Raw genomic sequence first — 9,687 nt, forward strand, 5'->3', positions numbered from 1 at the left:
GCATTGTATGGATGTGAAGAGTATGAGAAAAAGAGAGAAAGAAGTAGAGCACCCAACAACACAAGTTTTTATGAAATAAACTTAGTAGTCTTCTCTTGAAGAAATGACCCCCCTATTTATAGATTACAGGGAGGTCTAGTAAGTTATATATTTGTCCCCATTTAAATAGGAATGTTACAAGTGATTAATATGTCATTACACCTTTACATATTTGTAATTGACTTTAGGATCTTTTAATAGTTGTAATATTCATTGGCATAATTTTGCATTCATAACTATTTGGAGCAGGGTATTAATAATCTGCAGATACTACATTTGGTTGAATGATAATCGATTGATCGACTAAAATTCCTTTGTCAGTTGAGAGTTCGTTGGTCGGGTAGCCTTTTTAAGGGAATCCTTCGTAAAAATCTTCTTATCCTTAGGATGAACTTAGGCATTCAGGAAAAAAGTGTGTCAACGTAATTTTACGTGTAGTTTTCCTTTCGAAAAAAGGTTTTCGTAGAGGGTTGAAAAGTTGTTCTATGGAGCGACCGTTGGTTCTCTCTACAAGGGATTTCAGAATTTGGTTAAGAGGGTTAAAAACACACGACTGTCCCTTAGATTAGAAACACAATATTTTTTTCGTTCAGATATTCTTTTTTTTGTTGGCCCACCCATGATCCGACCTTATGGATGATGCTTGACGCATCTGTACTTTGACTGTTTCGATGTAATCGTTTGGTATCCTCTTTGTGCATCTGTTGAATTTTCTCGAGATTAGTGTGATTTTATTTTCTATGTAAAATATATAAATTTAGCACTAATATGATATCTAAAATAATATGATCCTCGATGATAAGATATAAAAAACTTTTAAAAAATGTGGAGGAAGAAAGAGAAATTTCTTGATGTTTTATATCAGGTAGAGAAGTTTTAAGCTGAATTGCAGTGCGATTATCAATCTCACTTAGACCTAGGATTTGAGCAAGTCGAGTTTTTCATGGGGCGGGCCTATTTTGGCTTTGACTAGTCAAAGCAGTATCTAGCCGGGCTTAAGCCCAGATTCTTTTTATAATTTCATAGCTAGGCTTATCCACTAAATGGGTCAGGTCGACTCGCAGGCTGCCATGAGCTTTAAAAGAGAAGTGATTTTTTATATGAAAAAATAAATAAATAATAAAATCTTTAACATTTTTTTTCCGAAATCATGCTATTGATTTAAACTATTAAAAAAATATATGTAATATGAGCGCATGAAACATGAAATGATGTGCGATAAGAGTTTTAAGTTGATTTTATATATACAAATTTTTCTTTTATGTTTAAGTAAATTTAATAACGAATATATACATACGAAATATTTGAGATTTTAAACTAAGAACATCTCGATATGTATATACAAAGGAGTTGAGTAAAATAACACAAAAAAAAGATTTACATGCATGCTACTCATCAATTCTGTTTAATTACATATCTAACACTTGAACTTCAATTTTTGCATATTTGTCATCTTATATATGTATGAAACTTGTACTTCATTTAAAAAAAAATATTAAATGTGATAATTTTTATGTGATACAAATGATTTGATTGGTGTTAGTATAAAATTCAGAATTTATGGTTAGGAAAAAAAGGAGAAATGTTGAATAAATTAATCATCTCAAAAGCTTGCAAACGTGAAATATATTTATGAGACCAGACCAGCTTGGCGTGAGTCAGGCTCATTCAGACTTTGACCAAGTCAAAATGAGCTCAGGCCCGACTGAGCCTGCAAAATTTTAATTATTTCATAGCCAAACCCGCACATTTTGAGTGGGCTTATCGTGATCCCGTCGGGCCGACCGCCGAATGCCCAGGTCTAACCTCAATCATGTTATCAACATAGTAGCTGGCATGTTTGTAGAGAAAAAGCCTTAGGATTTTAGTTGTGAAAATTACTTTTGCTGTTTTAATCACATCATCAATATATTTGTATTATTTGGAGCCTTCATTTCTTTTATTTTGATTGTCATGCAGAGGAAGTTTTAGTCTATGAATCACATTCAAGAACTAGAGCGTTGGACAGATGATAGGAATCAAGAGAGAGAAAAAGATATTATTTGGAGCCTTCATTTCTTTTATTTTGATTGCCATGCAGAGGAAGTTTTAGCCTATAGATCACACCCAAGAAATAGAGCGTTTGACAGATGATAGGAATCAAGAGAGAGAAAAAGAAAGAGAATGATAGTGTATAATAATAAAGTTCTCAAAGAATAAGTTCAGTTGTCTCTTGTTGAAGAAATGAATCCCCTATTTATAGATTATATGAGATATCTAATAATTTACATATTTATGCATATTTTAATAAGATTATAACACGTAATTAATACACATCTTCATTTTTGTAATTGACTTCGGGATCATTAACTGATTTTGGCACCATTCCATATTTGTAAAACATAAATAGAAAGTCACTTAATGAGCTGCTAGTGTGGTAATTCAGTCGTTCAACAATCATTCGGTCGACTAGACTGTCTTCGGTTGGCTAGACTGTCTTCGATCGACTTTCTGAAAAAATCCTTGGTGGAAACTCACTTGTCGTTAGGGTGACCTTAGACCATCAAGCAGAAGATGTATCACAATAATCTGACTGACAACTCTTCTTATATAAGGAGGCTCTAATGGGGTGCATTTTTGTCATCTCTGTGAAGAATCCTGAAATCATTCGAGGAAACTAGCTATCACTGTCTACGTACCCCTCGGATTTGGTGCATCTTGCTCCTTCGTTCAATAGAGTTTTTGTTAGATTAGCAAGTAGTTCCAACCGAAGGGAACCATATTTAGCGTATCCATATTCTAACTCTTGATGCAATCCTTCAGTGTATGCTCAGCGAGATCAGTTGAATTTCCTCAAGATTTGTGTGGTGATTATTTTTATATATAGTAACTAATGTAATATTGATAAGTAAGAAATAACAACTTGAATGTTAGCTAAACAAATTGAGCTCAAAATGACTAATATGGAAAAAAACATATTAGAGAGCTCATTAGACCCTCATAAAGAGAATTTAGGCGGACAAAATTTTAGTTAAAGAAGTATTCTATTATGTTACGTAATACATCCTGACCGTAGAACACCTTATTTACGGTCAGGATCGAACACCCGTATGGAATAATTTTTCAATTAATGGACAGTGATAACGGATAAGAAAATTTTGATAAAATTATGCTAAAATTAAAGGCATAGACTCCATGGAATGAGCCATTTAATAAATGAGCATATCTACAGATTTGAAGAAGAAAGCGACTCGATTCTAAGCTGCTCCCTGAACTCCTGTATAAAAGCCTCCACTTTGGCATTAAGCTCCTCTGCATCACCTTCCTCCTCCTCTGCTTCTCCTTCTTCCCAGCTATTCTTCTTCCTTTTACTGCGGCTATGTCGAAGGTTAGCAAGAATAACTGAGTTTTGATGAGTAGAGACCAGAACTATGGAAGCAACGGTGAGGTGGAGGAGGAGGAAGAGAAGTGGCGAAGGAGCGGTGGCGGGAAAGTTGTCCGGCCATCGCCAGAAAACAGAAGGAAGGAAAGCTTTTAGGCCGGAGATGAAAATGGACGCCGCGACAGCAAAAGCGATGGCCTCCAATGCCTCTGAATCCATTATTTTCCTCCTCTTCTTATCTTCCTCCATGTTCCAAGCCTATTGGAGTAAAAATGTTGGTTTTGTGAGCAGATATATATAGACTTTTCCTAGCTGTATAATTAATGAAAAAAAATTTTGTTTCCGCTGACTACAATAATATGTCGTTATTTCGAGGTTATTGAAGTGAGACTGTGAATGTTATTTCAAAGTTATTGAAAAGAAATCAATATATTCCAATTCAATAACCCAAAAATAAACTAGAAATAACCCAGAAATAACATCCGCCAATACTCCGAAATAACACCGCGGAGCTTATCTCGGGATTATTTTTTAGTTAGTTCGGTATTACTGAAGTAGAACATATAAGTTTATCTTCAATAACCGAGAAATAACTCCAAAATAATATCCATGGTGTTATTTCGGGAAAGTTATTAAAGTGAAACCGTTGATGTTATTTTGAATCATTACAAAGTTCACGGTTCCACTTTAATATTTTCTTATGTGGGCCCGATGTAACACACATGATGGTATATTACTGAGAGTTTGCACGTAGAGCTACGTCCGGAGTCTGGACAGAAAATTTTTCCATAATTAATGACTTTAGAAAAATATTCTAATCAACATATAATTTAATAAGAATGAATATATGTGGTTACTAAATTTATTTTATGATTATTATAATTTATAATTTATAATTTATTTACGTGTATGATTTCATAAAAGGATTTCATGATTATGCTTCTATTTTTACGAAGACCATGATTTTTTGGCTGCAATAATATCATAATTGTGTCTCTCGACAATTGACACTGGATTACAAAGTTAAGAAGGTGAGCGTGTCAATAGGTTACTGGTTCGTGGCAAGGTATCGACATGGTGCTGGGACATTTCAGCGTGGTTTCATCATAATTGAGTGAGGGTGCTTTCATTGAATAAAAATTACGTCAGAAACTATTGGCAGGCAAATGTTTATTTACGATGTTTCTTGATGTATTCTTCATTTTCTATATTGATTTTTAGCCCTTATTATTGTATGATATTAACTAGATAGTATTAATATAAGAGAATATACTATTATTTGAATGTAAGAAATTGTCAATTTAAGGAATATAAAGTAATCAATTTTGATGGTTGGAATTTTATGAATTTTCATGCTAATTTACGAAAAAAAAAAATAATTAAATTATATTTAATAGTTGATATATTTGTTGCGTTCCAAAATATTTATGACAGCAGAGTGATAATTTAGTGTTTTAGCATTGAATAAAAATTCTACATACACGGGTAAAAAAAAATAGCAAGAAGAGACACTAGACTAATTTTTACGTGGAAAGATCCTCGAAAGAGGAAAATTTAGAGGGTCTAGTGCAGTCAAAGTAATCCACTATATGATTATAAGTACATAAGTCTACTTTTTTTTTCTGAATTAAAGAAGATGAAATTACAGTGTTAATAATTACAAATGTGCAATAGTCATCTAGATTTAATATATGTAATTGTGTTACAATAAATGCATTTGATCGTGAAAGTCGTAGTCTGTGGCTACAATAGTGACAGTTGGCCATAAAAATTATTGTTGGACGTTGTAACAATAGTAGTTAATCATAAATGTCATAATTGGTTGTTGCACAGATAGTAGTTGGCCACACTGGTTGTGGTTGGAAGCTACAATATCATCAGTTGCCCATAGAGATCATAATTGGCGACTACAATAGCGTAAGTTGGTCATATATTGTTACAGTAATAGTTGAAGATAAATAGGAGTAAGCATTCAGTATGTTCGGTTGGATTGGTTTGCAAACTGGTCAAATATATTGCAGCCAACTCAAAAAATCGAAAAAGCCAAACCAATCAAAATTTTGATAAAACCAAAACTACTTCACTGATTTAAACTCTTTGGTTATGAATAAATCAAAATTTAATTGTTTGTTGGATTTTGCTTATAAACAAACATTATGAATTACATGTCTTAAATATATAATATCAATTTTATTTCATGAATTTTCCATTTATTTTAATCAAATGTTACATATATGTAAATTTTTTTTTTTTCATGAAATTAAAGTATTGGAAGATTTACATACAAACCACTTAATTCCTACGGATTTACATATCTAACACCTATACTTGAGTTTTTACATTAATGCCACGTTACTTATGTACGACAAGGTGTATTTCATTTTTTTTAAAGTTAAAATGGTTGTATTTTTAATGTCATGACAGACTTGGGTGTTATAAATGTAAAAAAGTAGAATTTAGGTGTTATATATATAAATACAAAGGAAATGGGTGGTATATATGCAAATGCCCCTAAAATATAATAAGAAAATTAATCAAATTTTGCCTTCTTTGATTAGAAAAAAATTCAGACAAAACCAATAATTGAAAATTGAATATTAAGGTTTCAAAAATGTTGGTTTTGTGCCACCTAATTGCAACCCACCGTCAAAGACATGGGAAATTTGAGCTATATGGGAGGGATCATTCGTGATTGAGAAAGTCAATGAAAGAGAAGGCCACTTGCTTATTGATGTTGATGGATCTCATTCAATTCCTGCTATCAATATTACTTTTCTCTCGGTTACCCACTTCATATAGGTTAGAACCTTTACTATCCCACTCATCATAAGACGGGCATGGTAGATACCCTTGTCCCATTCATTTTTAATGACCGTGGCGATTTTCTTTTTAAGGGATATACTTAGGTCGATTTTGATTGATACTTGTTATGTGTAGGTGAAGACTTGTGCATCTCTTAAAACTGATTGTTGGGTTGTTATCCAGGCAAGGTGTAATTCCCTTAGAGTGGCCTATACCCGACACCAATAATCAGTGTAAGAGAGGCTTTTGCATTTTTTAAACATAACTTTTCAGTTACACGTTTCATGTGGGTTTGCACTAGCATATCCCACCCATCATAAAGGAGTGTGGTGGATATTGCTTGTCCCACTCATCATAAATGAGTGTGTTAGATTCCCCTTTGAGGGATATGTTTGAGTTTAGCCTTAGAGTTAAACACTTTTGGTTGGTACAACTTGCTTAACTACTTTTTTCTGCATAAGAGAAATTGTTTGTATGCGAGAAATTTGGCTTGCCGAGTTCTCAAGGAAGACACAATTCCTAGTTCCCTCTTTTTGGATCAGTTTGTTCTCGCTAGCCCTCATATAGGATATGAGCCCTCGTGCATTCCTTTCGAACCTAGCCACCCAGTTTACCACTTCGTTCAGATATGAGTCATAGTGCGCCCTTCCCTCATTTAATTAGGGTCTATATATTTTGATTGGCTCTTGGGATTGGATGTGAATCCTAACATTTCCCTTCATAGTATAGCCATCACCTCAGTCATACTCTATCCAGTAAACCTGGCCTGGTTGATTCATTTGTTTATTTTCTCCTTAGGATGACGTTCCAACCATTTAGGAAGATTTTAGGATGCTTCCAATAAGTGCATCATGCATCAGTGGCATAACATACTTGTTGGGAGTCCTTTGTTGGCATCACGTTTGGATTTCATATGTGTCGGTATCTGGTCAAGTGCTACAATACTATTTACAGCTTCCCGTAGCCTAGGACATCCTTTTGGACCATCTGCTATGTGCCTAGAGCACAGAACTAGGATTGGTGTCGATTTAGCCCCACCTGGGAGAACTCACCATGAGGTGGCGTTAATTCCAACATGAGACATGTTTAATGTCTATCTTGGTGTTCGATCCCTTACATTTAGAGCTTGAGAGTGGCCAAAGGGAGTCATCAAAGTCTCCCACACACATTTTTTAAAAAAAATCAAATTTCAGACATATCTACTCGTCAAAGGGTTTAGGACGCTTGTCGGTACCAAAATACCCAAATAGACTCCTCCATATTGTTCATTTTGATCTATGAAGCCATATTTGAGTGATGCATGACTTTCTGTAGTGTTTGGGTCGATCAAATTTTGCTACGAGTACCTAGTTGAAAATTTGAATTTTTTTGTGGAGATTTTTGCCCCATAGATGCACCCCCAGTGTCTGTTTGGACGTGGGAAAGCCTAATCTCATTCCTCGATGTCTTTTGATGGTCTGAGGACCCATAGGAATCCACCACGGTAGCCCTGACAAAGAAAGGAAGAAAATACCAAAAAAAAGTAAATTTTCTTATGGAGTAGCGCATATGCACCACCCATGGACGCATATGCCCCCAAGAAGTAGAGTCCCATTGTACTGTGGGCACCTATGCACTCAATATATGTGCCTAAGCATGCATAAACCGTGTGATAAAAAGTGAAGGGGGTGCACCCCCAAATGGCGCCAATACGTCATGATGAGCTTGGGATCACTCCCACACAGAGAGGGAGACACTTATGCTCCCCCCATTGGTGCTTAAGTGACCCAAATGAATTTGTGAAGCTGAGAGACTAGCACCTGTAGTCTCTGGTGCATATGTGCCCAACCCAATTTCTTATGCCGAATTTGATGACTCATGCTGTTTGAGCTCGGATGGAAAGGAGCATCAAGGGAAATTTTTGCATGGTCCTTAAGTAATTTTTGGAAATGATCAAAAGGATTTAGGAGGAGAATAGCCATTTCCTTGCAACAAGATCAAATATGCATGTTGTGTCGAGCTGAAAATCAACATGGGAAGCAGCAAGCGAGGGGAAGGGAACTTCCATCTCAACAGAGCAAAGAAAGAGAGGAAGAGCTCATTTTAAGAGGAATTCTCCGTAATTTTTAAAACTGAGAGAGAGCTATAGAGGAAAAAAAGGGATATTTATAGAGGAGTAGAGCCTAGGTGAAGAAAAACTTCTTATTCTTTTTCATTGTTCTTTTTCTTCCTGGCTTTCCTGACTTTTCTTGCGTCCATGGGTTGAGAGTGCTTCCTCCTTCTTCTTCTTTATTACATTTTTTGAAAAAAGAGTGAAGTTGGGAGAGAGATTTGAAAGAGAGGAAAGGGTATTGAAAAAAAAGTTCAAGAAGAAAACTTTTCTTTCCTTCTTCCCTCCATTTTTCACACCAAAAATTTGTTTTCTTCCTCTTCCACCACTAATCTCTGGAAGAGAGTGAGAGGGAGCTTGGTGAAGACTTCAAGAGTAAGGGAAAACGAAATGTCTCCTTTTGAAAGGAGAGCTTCTACTCGATTTTAGAGAAAGGAAGAAATAATCATCTCATGCATAGGTAGAGCATCCTCTCACACTTGAGAGAAGAAGAAGAGGAGCCATTCTCCTACTTGAGAAGAGCTTCATCTTTGCAACCGAGACATCATCAAACATGTGTTGGTGATACACTTTTTTCCTTGCTAATTTGCATTGTACCTTTTGTGGAGCTTGTCTATATTAGGTAGGAAACCATTTATAGAGCTTTATCCACATTAATCTTTAAGAAGGTTTTTTTATTCTTGAAATCGAGGCTTAAATTTTGTGTTTGGATGATGATCACAACTTTTGCATCATTGTTGGTCGCTTTTTTTATTTTCTACCATTTGGACATCTATGACATCACTATGAATCACCTTTTTTGATATTGTGACCCGACTTGGACCTTAAACTTTTCAAGGTCTCGGTTGCTTGGTTGGATTGTCACCTCGATCGACTCACACTCTTCGTAGAGCTTGCCACTAATGAGTAGGAAATCATCAAGTCTTGTTGCTCGGGTGATTTGCAATGTACCCTTCACAGAGCTTTTCACTACTAGATAAGGAACAACCTATAGAGCTTTATCCAATTCAAGTTTGAAGAACAAGACTTGCAATAAGGGAGTGTTGTGGGTTATTTTGTTGATCAGATCTCTTTAAGATTGTTGTCGGCGTTGCTTCTTGGATTCAAGTTCCCCAAGTGTTAATTAAACTATAGATAACATTAAAAGGATTTATACATCATGACACGGAAATAAGTTTCAAGATGATATTACCTTCATTCGTTGAGTTAGGTGCTAGCCACCTAAAATCGGCCCAGCGTTGCGCATATATGCTCGATCGACTTGTTTCAACTGTCGGAAGCCGGCCATCCATTTAGTGGTACTCACCTCCTAGTGAAATCCTCTAAAAAATAACTAAAACGTGCTTTTTGACTCCAGATCTATTGCTACTTGAACTCATTTGCATACTTTCTGTTA

This window comes from Phalaenopsis equestris, unplaced genomic scaffold (genome assembly GCF_001263595.1).
Source record: "Phalaenopsis equestris unplaced genomic scaffold, ASM126359v1 Scaffold000118, whole genome shotgun sequence".
NCBI classification, from domain to species: domain Eukaryota; kingdom Viridiplantae; phylum Streptophyta; class Magnoliopsida; order Asparagales; family Orchidaceae; genus Phalaenopsis; species Phalaenopsis equestris.